The following is a 13,226-nucleotide window of genomic DNA, read 5'->3' on the forward strand; positions in this document are numbered from 1 at the left end:
TCCTTAGCTTATTTTATACATAATAGTTTGTATGTATATGGGTATTAATTGTGTTAATATAACCAAGGAAATAGTTAAGGTACCATTCTCTCTTTTCTAAATAAAACAGGTAGTGGCAGACAACACTATTGCTCATTCATATCTGATTTCAAGTGTAGCCACATGACTTGCTTTGGCAAATGAAATGTGAGTGGAGGAAACCTTGTGTCATTTCTGGGCAGAAGTATTTAGTTGCTGGTACTTAACCCTCCATTACATTCTTCCCTTGCAATGGATATCGTGGGAGTACCCATTGACATGAAGGTACCATAGTATTAAAGTATTCTGGAATGTTGAGCTGACACTTGGAAGACAGGTTCCCCGGAGAGTCTCTTGGAACCACAGTTGCTTTGTATAAGCAACAAATTAGTTTTTCTTGATTTGGAAAGTGCATATTATACTGAGATTTGGGAACTAGGTGTTATCGTAACACAGTCTATGGTGTTATCATAACAGTCTATAGTGACTAATGCATGTTGACAAGATTTTCCCCTAAATTTTGAATGGAAAGTTAAAATAACTATTTATATCTCTAAAATTTTGTAATAAAGTATTATTTCTATGGGAGACAAAGCCATATATACTCACATGGTTTTAAAAATGGAGAGTAGAATGTTACAGACAGGAAACCAAGGAGTTTAACGTTCCTTTAAATCAACCTTGATTCTAATGTGAGGATAAACTTCAGCAAAGTTGCTTCTGAGATATTTGGGAATAATCCTCTTGAGTTACCATCATTATTGCCTAAAGTTTTTTCTTTTTCTAGATTCTTTCTTTCCACGGAGATATGTGTCTTCTCCAATAATCTCTCCAGATTTAGACTTTTTTTTTTTTTTGACTTGTTAATTTTTCTTGGTCAGTGATACACTGGGGTCTCCTGGGTGATGCTTCCCCCGGCCCCCTGCTCCCCCGCCAAAAGGTAAGAATTTGAAATTGCTAGTCAGGTATTTATAGTGAAACTCTGAATCCTTGTCTTTCACATGTTTGGAATACTTACTGCCACTTTACTAAAGTATCTTGCTAAAGTTATGTGTGGCTTTCCTTTTTGAAGGAAAATTTTAAAACTAAGTGGGAGTGGAATGGGGTAGGGGAGGTGACTCATGCATCAAATGCAGATTTATTCCAGTACTGTTATCTGTGATAAAGGAAGCAGTTAAGAGTCACAATTGCAGAATAACATTGAAAGAATTTAAACAGGCATTTCTCAGTACTGCCATTGTTTTCTTTGGTATTTCATTAACACCGTAGGTGGGGAGGTGCTGGGGGCTCTGGCACAAAATAAGTGAAAGGGAAACAACTTTTATTTCTAGTGGGTTTCCAGCATTACCTAACAAGGGCAGCCACATACATGTTGATTCTGTTCAACAAATATTTTTTGAGTACCTTTTAAATGCCTGCTATGTACTAGCAGTGAACAGAGAACCCTGCCTTTTGAGAGTTCACCAGGCTGTGTTGATCAACCTTGTGAGAAAAATGTTAAATCATTTGCCTTCCTCAATTTTTTTCATATAGATCAAATATAAACTTTGGTCAAACATTCAAACTGATGGCGAAAGCCTAAAAGGAAGAATCATCTTCACTTTGCGGAGACGATTTTGTTTAGTTTTATTTTAAACTATTCATGAAAAATACATACAAAAATATAAATCCATCATGTCTACTGATTTGAGACATAAGCACGATCCTAGCTATTTGACTATTATCATCATCATTATTTATTTTTTGAAAAAATTTTTATTCAGGTATTGAGGGTCAGATCTTTAGGAGAAAAGCCTTAGGGCTTTTTTTTTTTTTTTTTTAAACAACGGAGAAGGCCCCTCTTCCCTCTGAAGGCTTACAGTGCCGCTTTGGGCACTTACAGAGCACGGAGAAAGTCAGTTTCTCCAGGCTGTTTAAAAGAGCGTTTCTATTCGTGGTCCTGGTGATGACACCATCTTTTCTCCTCAACAGTGGCAGTTCCAGAATTTCTACATAGCTTCGGGTATTGCCAGGGTAGGCAAGCTGGTTGAGAATCGGCTCTAGCACTTGCCAAGTCTCCAGGAAACGTCCCGTGTCCATCTCACGGTACATAGGTAGGGGGAGAACTCAAGCCCTCAGGCCATCGCGTCCCCACTTCCTAGGAGTGGCTCGGGAAGGGCACCCGAATCAGGCTAAAGTGAGCCGGCGTTAGGGCGAGAGAGGCAAGAGTTGCGCGAACCACTTGTAGGGCCTATTACCAGCTACCCCGAGGGAAAGGGTGAAAAATCACTCATAAAGGAGGAAAATCTTGACTTCGCCGAGGAACAACCGCCTTCCCTCCATCGCCCAGGTTTCCCATGGAGAGGTCACCACCGGTCTTCATCAGGCTGGGCAGAACCTATAAGGCATCACCACCTAGAACTAAAACTAAACCACCAAACGACTCTCCAAAGCCTCCCTCAACACGCTCTCTCCATTGCGTTCCAAACGCAAACATCGGGGGCAAAAGGAGGCTGCACGAGTCACGTAGAAAATTAGGCTGCCCTTTTCCATGGCGATAATCGAATTAGCCTCAAATTAAACATGAAATTGGCCCTTGCCGGCCGTGGGGACAAAGCCCCCATTGTCCCTTGGCTCGGACAGCGCGGCGGCGGTGCCCACCCTGCCCAGGCCAGCCCCGGCCAGTCCCCGCGGCAGGGGACAAGGTCGGCGCTGCGCCAGGGCAGAGGCTGCGCGGGGAAAGCGTGGACGCGCCCGAGGTTCGGGTCGCGCGCGGAGCAGGCGCCGGGTGGGCGGCTGCGGGACTCGCGGCGAGCGCGGAGGGCTGGCGGGAGTGGGAAACCGAGGAGGGAGGAGCGCGGCAGAGCTGAGGAGGGTGTGCGGGAGAGAGCGTGTGTGCGCGCGCGCGTGTGCGCGCACCCGGCGCCTGCCCGCGTCCGCGCGCTCCCTCTCCCCGCCCCTCGCCCCCTCCCTGCAGCTCCCTCCCCTCCTCCCCCCGCCCCGCGCTCCCGCCCAACCCCCGGAATCAGTGCAGCTGTTGCCGAGCAGGCTGCGGATTCCTCCAGTCCCTCCCTCTGCCGCCTCTCCGCCCGGAGCGAGCGCGCAGCCCCGCGCAGCAGCGCCCACCGGTCCCGTCCTGTGAGCCCCGGCCCCAGCCGCGGACAGCCCCGCGGAGTCGCCTCCCGGCCCACCCGCCCGGCCGCCGAGGAGCGGGAGGAGGACGGGACCCCGGCGCCCCCACCCCCCTATCCGCGGGAGGTAGGTAGGGGGCCTGAGGCAGGAAGATGCCAACTCACTGGGGCTGTCTCCCGGGCTGGCTCCTGGGCGGCGGGAGGAGGGGCGCGGGCCCAGGCCGGGAGGACGCGGCTGTCCCGCCTTTGCCCTGCGCCCGGGGAGCGGGGTGGGGGCGGGGAAGCTGTACAGCCCGGGCAGTGGCGTCGCGGGGAGCCGGGTCTCCAGTGGCTTCTGAGTACGCGGGCTGTGCGGGGCGGGGGGCGGCGGGCGGTGGGCTCCGCAGTGAGGCGGTCGCAGAGCAGCCGTGCGCACCGCGGCCGCCCAGCCTCATCCGTGGACGCATTGGGGCCGATTCCTTCCCCGCCTCCGCCGCCTCCTCCCTCCAGCCGGGCGCAGCGGCCCCCGGCGCGAGGGTGGTTGCGAAGTGGGCAGACGGGAGGGTGTATTTTCGGGTGCCCTCTCTCTAGCCCCGGCTGGTGGCGAGCGGGGGCGGTGTTGACAGGGCCGGGCTCTGCGCGTAACGGTACGGGGGATGCGGCCAGGCGTGGTCCCGGCTGCGCCGCGCTGCAGCTGAAACGGAGGCGGCGTCCCGGCGCCCCCACCCCCGCCCATCCTCGCGCCCGCCCCCCGCCCTCCCTGCCGTCCCCGCTCTCCCAGGGCTGGGCGGGAGCCGCCTCGGGTCGCGGAGCCGCCGCTGCGCCCGCTCTTCAGCTCCTGCCACCCTCTCTTCAACAGGTTTGTGCCAGCGCGGGGACCCTCCGGGCTTGCCTTTGGGGTAGTGGGCTGGAAGCCCCTCTGGTCATCAGCCCTCACACCACGCCCGCGGCCCTCTTTTTGGGGGGAGCCTTCCCTTTGTTTTTGTGATAGGAAAGATGCCAAGTGCCTGCCGTCAGATGGGGAGGGGGAGTGTTGTGGGCATCGGTACACAAACCGTGTCCGTTATTTTTCCAGTCAAAAGCTGGGCCAGATAGTAAGTGAGGAGAGGGCGAGTATGGGGGTGCTTCGGCGAAGGAGAAAAATGGATTCGGCGGGGTTTATCTGGACGGGGATGTGATTTTTTTGGCAAGATGGATGGCTCACGGTGCCCTCGCCGTGATGCAGCACAATGCAGCAGTATCGCAGCCTCCCCTGGTTCTCGCTGGCGGGGCTTGGCAAGGCCACTCGGCGCCTGCGGCCCCCGCCGGGCCCCACCCAGGCCCAGGGCTGCCCTTGGCCGAGACCCGGAGCTACTTCTACCTTGTCATGCAGCTTCAGCGGGATGTGGCGTCGGGAGGACCAGGTCACCTAGTTGTGAGGTGGGGGAGTCTTCTCTTTGGGTAACCCCCTCCTGCCTAGTCTGTTGGGCCCTGCTGGGATGAAGGGGTGTCCTGCAGTGCTAATGCGGGCAGAGGGAGTCGGCCTGCGGCTGCGGACCGGAATCTGATCTCCGACCGAGGGACCTGAGCCGTAGGGAGGGGCTGGCGGGAGGACCGGGCCCAGTGGTGTGCGGAGGCAGTGGTGCAGTCTGTACTGGGAGTCGCAGCGTCTTTTCACCCGTAATCCGTAAACCACAGCCCAACTCTCCATCTATTTCATCATGTGTGAAAGTTGATGTTTATTATTTGGTGCTTTACAGCTACGACATTACGGTACCTCTGTCTTTGATCAATACTAAGAGTATGAATTTTTCCTGTAGGAAACCATTTTTTGAAATGAAACCATTGATATATTTTAGTTCATATGTCCCTGAGACATTTTAAAAAATATTAACATTCAGTAAATTGTTTTAAAAAGAACTTATATATGTTTTTGATGGCTGGTAAATGATTTCTTTAACCTGTATTTGCTTTGTTTTCATTGTTTGCGTTTTCTGTAATAGAATACAGTTACATATTCGGACTCTTTATTAAGGATTATTTGGTAAATGTGTCGTGGTTGATGGTAAATTGGTATTCAGATTGGCTTTGATAGCCAAGTTAAGTCTCCAGTCATGAATAATGGGATTGTGGTGGTAACTGACTGCATTTGTTTGTTTATATGTATGTGTAGTTTTTATATACATATATTTTGCAGATGTGGCTGGGGAGGGGATTGTGAAGGGCAGACCACCAGGGCCTGTGTAGCTGGTATCTGGTCAGAAGGAGATGTTCCAACATCTTCATCTATTTAGTCTGGGGTAGTACCCGAGGAATTTCCCTTCTAAATGCCACTTCTACAATTCAATGTGGGATGGTAAATGGGATACATTTCAGATTTCACCCCAGGCTCTTCTAGAATGTATAGGTGAAAAAGGGGATTTCAGTATGTTAACTGGAAGGGAAGATCAGTGTTTCAAAGCAAGGTGTGTCTGCTTTTATTTTTTAAATCTCTAATGAGCCCAAGTTAGTGGCATTTGATTTTATGTGGCTCTGCAGGATAGAATTGGCTGCAGAGTGTGTGGTTTATGTGCATTATTTTCAGTAATGGAGGGCCATTAAAATGTAGAATTGTTTAGATTTGGGCTAAACCTTTGTGCTGGTTGTATAAAATCATGTTGCATTCTGATGTTTGGGAGTATTCCTTCCATGGATTATCCAGACATTTTGGATTTATTGTGTTGTAAGAAAATACCCTGTGTTGATGTCACAGGAGGTTTAGCTGTTCTGACTTACCAGGTGCAGAATTCTGTTAGGTTAAGCTCTTTGTAACTCTGTTTTCTCTGGATGGACCAAAACCTTCATCAGAGAGAATGAATGAGAAGTACTGGGGCAGGGCAGAAACTGCTGTCACTTGGATGTCTTCTGATGTGCAGGCTTTCGGTAAAGAGCATCTCTCAGATGAGAGTAGTAACAACTGTCTGTGATGTTGCAGGAGCAAGCGACAAGACCTCACTCTACTAGTGACACATCCTTAGCAGAGACTTGGCATTGGCAGAGTTTCCTTGGAAGAGTATGTGAGTGGTTATTTTGTCTTGCTGTATGAAAGTATGACTTTACATGTAGAAGTACTATTTTGAGATGGGAGGATTTTACTACTTCTAAACAAACATAGGCCTGATGAGTGGAAATTATTCGGTGTGGTTTTTGTTGAGATAATAAGCTTTTCGTTTTAACAGCATATTCTTAGAATTTTAAAGCCCAACATATATATTTTTTACATGCAGTGATGGGATGCTCCTTTAATTATGTGGGCCCCCCCCACCAACATCTGCATGATAATCAGGTCTTAATTAATGTTTTGTGAATATCTTTATGGTAGTCCTGGTTTCTTCCTTTGAGACTTTTGGGAATGTAAACCGTTCTTCCATAAGGAAAGGGCTAATCCCCCTGCTGGAAAAGCTATTTCTCTAGGTCTGTGCAGGTGAGTAAAACCTCTCCTGGAGTTCTCTTGTAAGTTTTCAGTCTTTGCTGTTTCTCAAAGCACCTTTTCTTTGCAAAAGACCTAGTTTAGTACTCTTGATTTTTTTCTGATAACAAGTGTCCTGTATCCAAGTTTTTATAGTGTAGGAATAACGTCATCAATCTCTACTTTGGGGGAAAATGAAACGGTCTCAATTAGATACTCTCATATTTCTATTTTTAAACATCACCAGAGAAGGCATTTTCATGATGTCTCTTGCTACCATAGTGAGGTGAGGTTCGTGGACCAGCAACATCAGGACAGGATCACTTACCAAGTGGGAGCTTGTTGTATATGTAAATTCTTAGAGGCTCAGTCCTTTCCAATCAAAATTTGCATTTTAACATGACCCCTAAGTGGTCTGTATGGACATTAAACTGAGAAACTGCTGTACTCTTTCAGCTAAAAGACCTCCATATCAAAATGTTCTTACTAGTATCTTTTGTCTTTTGCGGAAGTATCAGCATATTTTTTCCCCTTACATCACTAAGAAATTGATGCGTGCATTGTAAGTTATTTAATACAGAAATATTAAATAAATATTTAATTTAAAGTTCTATAATCTTTAGGTGGAAGAGCTTTATTTACTGTGTTTATTTAGATTAATCATTTTTTTATGATCTTTGCTAAAACACCTCTAAAGTTGAAAAAACAATCTCCCCCCACCCCCCAGAAGAAGGCATTAGTTTTCAGATAGCAGAACTGGAGTCCAGGAAGCTAAACCCCTGAGCATAGGGTCCCCTCTACTACCTCTGCTCTCCTCTGGCATCTTGTTCTCTGTCATCAGCTATTTTTCCTGGTGTATTCAATATCCTGACCTTCTGGTCCCTTTTTTCCCCTTAAAGTTGTTTTTTATTAAGTGATTTGTATATACAAAACAATGCTCATAAAAGATATGTTACAGAATCACAAACCAATGAACACTCAGGCAGCCACCACTTAGTTCAAGAAGAAGAGCCTATTATACATTCAGAGTCTCCTCTGTGCCCCTCTGTCATCCCATCTGAAGCAACCACGGTCCTGAATTTTGTGTTTATCATTCCCTTGCTCTTCTTTATGGGCTATCCTTTTAAAAATTCTTATTTATTTTATATGTTTCAGAACTTTATATAAATGAAATTACACTTTACATATTTTTCTGTGACTTGTCCTTTCAGATTAACATATTCCTGAGACTCATTCATTTTGTTGCTGTAGTTCATTCATTTTCACTGCTGTGTAGTATTCCACCATGGCTTAGTTATTCTTTCTACTGTAGATGGAGATTTGGATTGATTTTAGTTTTTTGTTTTTCTTTTGCTATTATAAAAGGGCTGCTATGAATGGGTCTTCTACATGTCTTTTATTATGTATGTGGGGATACATGCACATGCACACAAACATATTATTTGTTTTTCTCTCTCTCAGGAATGAAATTTGCTGGCTCATAGGGTATATGCATCATCAACCATACTAGATAATGCCAAACCTTATAGATAATGCCAAAGAGATTGTATTGATTATATTCCTACTAGAAGTGTACAGATGTTATAGTTTTTCCACAACCTTGCCAAACTTCAAAATGTTGTCCAGTCATATTTGTGAAATGTTATCTCATTGTGCTTTTTATTTGCAATTTCCCTGATTATTGAGATTAAGTATATATTTATAGTATTGACCTTTTGGGTTCCCTCTTCTGTTAAGTCCTTGTTTAGTCTTTTGTCTGTATGTCTTTTAGATATTTTTCTTATTGATTGATTTAATGTAGATTGCCTAATAATCCCTTGTGGATTATATGTGTTGCAAAAACTACCTCCCAGTTTGTGGTTTTTTTTTTTTAAACTCTTTGTGATTTATTTTGATCAACAGTCACTCGTAATTTCAGTAGAGTCATAATCAAGTTTTTGTCCTTTAAGGTCTGTAAGGATGATTATGTTGTAGAAAATTTTTCCTTGGTTTGGAAAGAGCTTGGGTTTTAGAGTCAAACAGATCTGGGCTCAAATCCTAATGCTATTGTATACCAGCGATGTGGTCACATCTAGGTCCTTGGGTTAGTTCATTACTCTTGGAATCATGATTTCCTCATCAGTAAAGTTGAAATAATAATACTTCCTCATACAGTTGTGAGATAGCAGTGTACAGTGCTAGGCACATAGTAGGCGTTCAGCTGATAACAGTTCCATTCCTTTCTCTTTGGACTACCCAAGCTATACAAGCCACTGACCCCTCTTGGAGTGCTTTCTTAAAACTACCTTAACATTTTTATGTCAAAAGAGCTGTTATTCTTTTATTTTTAAAAATTCTGTGTTACCAATGGAATTTTTATATTGATTAACAGAGGCTGCTCAAGACCACTTAGTGGAGACCCTTTGTCAGTTCATTTTCCCGTTCTTGAAAGTAGTATAATTATAGTTCTTTTACCAAGAAACATTTATATGAACGTTATTCCTTTGCTGCTACTCTAAGATTACTTTGCAATATGGTTTTTAATGTAGTAAATAACTATTGGGTACCTCCTGTAGCCAAGGCTTGTCATTGGGTTAGGATGATGGTGGTGTGGGCTGGCTTAAAGCTGAATAAGAATTAGCTCCTGAATCCAAGGACTTTATACTCCTAATGTATAGAATATACTCTATATGTACACGGAAGATAAAGATCTTTTACTGACCAGGTGTGTGACTTCAGCAAGCCATTAATCTTTCTGGTCTCCGATCTAAATTTATCAAATGAAAAACTTAGATGAAACCCTAGTGGGGGTTAAAACCTGGCACATGGGCACCACTCCCTGTGTCCCTGGGAGGCATAGAAAATCAATCAGGGCACTCTTTCTGCAGAGCTGAGATGGGGCCCCAGGAACACCCTCAATACAGTGTTTGAGTCAGGAACTGCCAACTGATCGGATCTTAGGTTTCAAGATCCCGTACACCTAAAATTCTGTGGTGGTATTTGAGTAACACAGCGCTTCGGCAGTTGTTCAAAACACAGTGGAACAGGAAGAAACTAGAAGCAAGGAGACAGGAAAGAGGTGATGGTGAAGGTCCAGAGATTAAGGGAGCAAGTGATGGTGGAGGCTGAGAGAATGAGGAGGAGGGGAAAGATGGGAGAAAGGTGGTGAAGACCCAGTCCTTTGCTGACAGTTTGCATGGTGACTGGATGGGAGTGGTCCTGAGTGGATGAGGAGCTAAAATAAAGGGTTCAGGTTTGAATAATGACAAAGAGCATGGTTGTCACCATGATGACGGAAGTAGACAGGTTAAGGGGAAGAGTGGATATCTGGTTGGGAAGAGAATCAGTTTTGTGTTTAAACATGTTGAATTTGAGGTTCTGGCAGAACCCTTCGTGGAGATAATACTCAAGAAGTTGAAGGAGACAGGTCAGGGCTAGGGTGGCTGAGGAGAGGCTGTTGGGTGCAGGAGTCCCGAGCCTTAGGCTCTGGAATTACTCCACCTTGTCACTCCATGCACTGGCTGATTGACCTTGGGCAAGCTGCGTTGACCTCTCTGTGAGCCTCAGTATCTTCATCTGCAAAATGGTGGTATGACAGTTTCTGTCACAAAGGATTATGAAAGCTAAGTGGGATAATCCAGTGCCATCACAATACGTTTTAACTATCATAAAACGTGGAATTTTTGCTTAGTGTGTCTCACTTTTATGCTTCCTTTCAAATAATTTGATTTATTCAGAAAAGATACATTCCAGTAAACAATACCATCATGCAGATAAATAATGCTAAGTCTATATTAAACTTGTCCCTATGTCTAATTAGTAGGAAAAGCAAACATGATTAATACTTATTTTTAATAAATGAGAAAATGCCAGAACCCTAGTGCTTAGGGAAAGGATAGGAACAGTTTGTAAAAGAAGATAGCATAGAAGCCAATAACCGTACTCAATTGTTCAAACCCACCAGTAATATGAAATAAGAACTAAAACAATTAGATTAACTTTCCACTTAAATTGGTAGGTAATGCTCTCTGGGATGCTGTGGGTTTGGGCCTCTGCATCACCTGTTGGGAGAATATTTGGATTAATACAAACTGAGTGGAAAACAGGGGGTCCTGTATATATAACAGAAAACTTAAATGTTTATGCCTTTTGGGCTGAAATTCCCCTTGTAGTTCTGTAATCTAAAGAAAGAATTAAAAGTAAGGACAGACTTTTAGGCAGGGATTTTCTTAGCAATATTAACAGTGGAAAAGCAAATGTGGCATAGTCAAATAAATCATGGCACAGGCATCGTATGGAATTCAATGTACTGCTTAAAATAACGGTTAGAGTATTACTGAAAAGGGAAAAAGCTAACAATATAATATTCAGTGGAAGTATCTGTATGCAAAGCTGTACAATATGGTATAACTCCAGTTTTGTTATATTAAAGACTGGAAGGAAATACATTAAAATATTAATGGTTTGCTTTGGATGGTGGGTTGATGGGTGATTTCCTTTCTTATATGAAAGGAAATTCCTATGACTTAATGTTTCTCATTTGGAGTTTTGAAATATTTTACAAATAGAGAAGAGTACAGTAAATAATATAATAGACTACTATGAGGATCATTTTTTAAGTAATAAAAAAAGCAATCAACCATTTAGTTTTTAAAAAAGAAATGAAAAAAGTAAGCCTGGCCAATTGTAGATTATCGTTAGGGGATGGTTTAAGATTCCCAAGGGTTGTCATATCTGTCCTCTGCACTTATCTAGAGCAGTGGGAAAACATCAGCATCTGTAAGTCACCTTCTGAAGGGTGTGGATCTGAGAGGGGTAGAGCATTCAGATGTAATGGAATGATAGCTTGACACCACTAATCTGGGTCAGCTTAAAGAGTGGGGAAGAAGAGGTTTCTTTATTGTTTCCAAACTGCACACTTGTGTGATGAGAGCAGTGGAATTCTGTGACGTATTAGTTCTCACTTGTAGAAGCCCAAACACTGCTGCTGGAACTAATTTTGTAACCATTAGACCATCAGGTTTCATTGGTATTGGTCAGAAATGTAGATAAAATTACAAGTGAAATACCATATGCTAACACATATATATAGAATCTAAAAAAAAAAAAAAAAAGGGTTCTAAAGAACCTAGGGGCAGGACAGGAATGAAGACTCAGATGTAGAGAATGGACTTGAGGACACGGAGAGCGGGAAGGGTAAGCTGGGACAAAGTTAGAGAGTGGCATGGACATATATACACTACCAAATGTAAAATAGATAGCTAGTGGGAAGCAGCCGCATAGCCCAGGGAGATCAGCTCGGTGCTTTGTGACCACCTAGAGGGGTGGGATAGGGAGGGTGCGAGGGAGGGAGACGCAAGAGGGAAGAGATATGGGAACATATGTATATGTATAACTGATTCACTTTGTTATACAGCAGAAACTAACACAGCATTGTAAAGCAATTATACTCCAATGAAGATGTTAAAAAAAAATTCTGAGTGAAAATTTTAAAATAAAAATGACTCCAGATTTAGATTACTTCCAATTAATGGTTTCTCAGCATTTGGGAATATTCAGGCTAAGAGTGGGAGGAATGAATTTTAATTTCTTATGAAAAATTCTTATATGTTATATATGACATTTATGTATGCATATAATGATATCTATTTTATCTATTACATAAATGAGAAAGAGAGATGTGTGTGATTGAGAAAGCTCCACCATGAAGGGAGACAAAGGGCTATTTTAAGACTTTTTAAGTGGGGAATTTTATAGAGATAGTATTTTGAAGGAAGGTGAATCCCAGGAATGAGTCACTTTGTCCTTAGCCGGTGAGGGAAATGTTTGAGAGGAAATAGTACTTTCTGTTTTATGGTCCACGTCCTCAACTGTATTGGTACTTTGTAAAATGTAGCTTATAAAAATGAACTAATTTACTTTCAGGAATTTTGTATTTTTTCTGCCATGAACTTTAAATGGTTGATTGAGAAGGGGTTCAGGTGAAGTGTGCTTTGAGATATGAAAGTAAGATGTTATAACTTCAAGATTGCTTTAAAATTGGCCCTTGTATATAGGCATCATAATTCGATTCTTAGTGAACTCTAAAGAGCCATTTGACAGCTCCTTGCTGGTTCTGATCTTTAACATATAAACTTGAAGCCGTTACTTAGGCAGTAAAATCTGTATGAGAATATAACTACGAATTGTTTACTCAACAGATGAAATAGGATGAAATTTAGAATGACATATAAATAGAATTTATTCTTTTGAAATATATATGTTCAGTGTTTAATTTGTATAATTAAATATGTCTCTGCTTAGTAAGTTCATTAGCCTAACAGTGGTTTATCTCTGGGTGATGGGATTGTGGAGGAGTTCTAATTTCATCTCTCCATATATTCCAAATTTTTTGAAAATACTTACCAATAAACTTTTGATCTTTATTAAAAATATTCTAACACTCACCATAACAAACGTCATTTTAGCTGGATTAAAAACTAATGAGTGAAATGATTAATCAGCTAAATATACCCTCTGCTGTTCAATTTTTTTTCTACCAGGGCTTTCAGAAAGGCAGCATTAATAGTACTGAAGGTGTAAAGAACGCCGAAGTTTTGAAAAGATTTTTCCATTCCTCATTTAAATGTGCAGTTTGTTAGAGCCTTGCCATTTCCGTGGAGTGTGGGAAAAGATGTAGAAACTGGGCCACAAGGGAGCCTGACAGAAGCATC

At 43.3% G+C, this 13,226-nt stretch overlaps 1 protein-coding gene across 3 annotated transcripts in view; it reads left to right on the forward strand.

Annotated features, from left to right (window-relative positions):
* The first annotated feature begins 3,065 nt into the window (after positions 1–3,065).
* The window catches only part of SPTBN1 (spectrin beta, non-erythrocytic 1), a 196,685-nt gene continuing 186,524 nt past the window's right edge, over positions 3,066–13,226 (forward strand). The window contains exon 1 of one of the 3 annotated variants that reach the window (XM_027131673.1): positions 3,066–3,255. The gene's annotated coding sequence lies outside the window, so the exon portion shown is untranslated. Of the gene's footprint in view, positions 3,256–3,947; positions 3,967–6,067; positions 6,143–13,226 lie in introns of those variants that run through there. The other 2 variants (XM_027131675.1, XM_027131674.1) reach the window with 2 other exon arrangements.

The sequence above is a fragment of the Aethalodelphis obliquidens genome, unplaced genomic scaffold (genome assembly GCF_003676395.1).
Source record: "Aethalodelphis obliquidens isolate GAN/ISIS:26980383/991018 unplaced genomic scaffold, ASM367639v1 scaffold40, whole genome shotgun sequence".
Taxonomy (NCBI): Eukaryota; Metazoa; Chordata; class Mammalia; order Artiodactyla; family Delphinidae; genus Aethalodelphis; species Aethalodelphis obliquidens.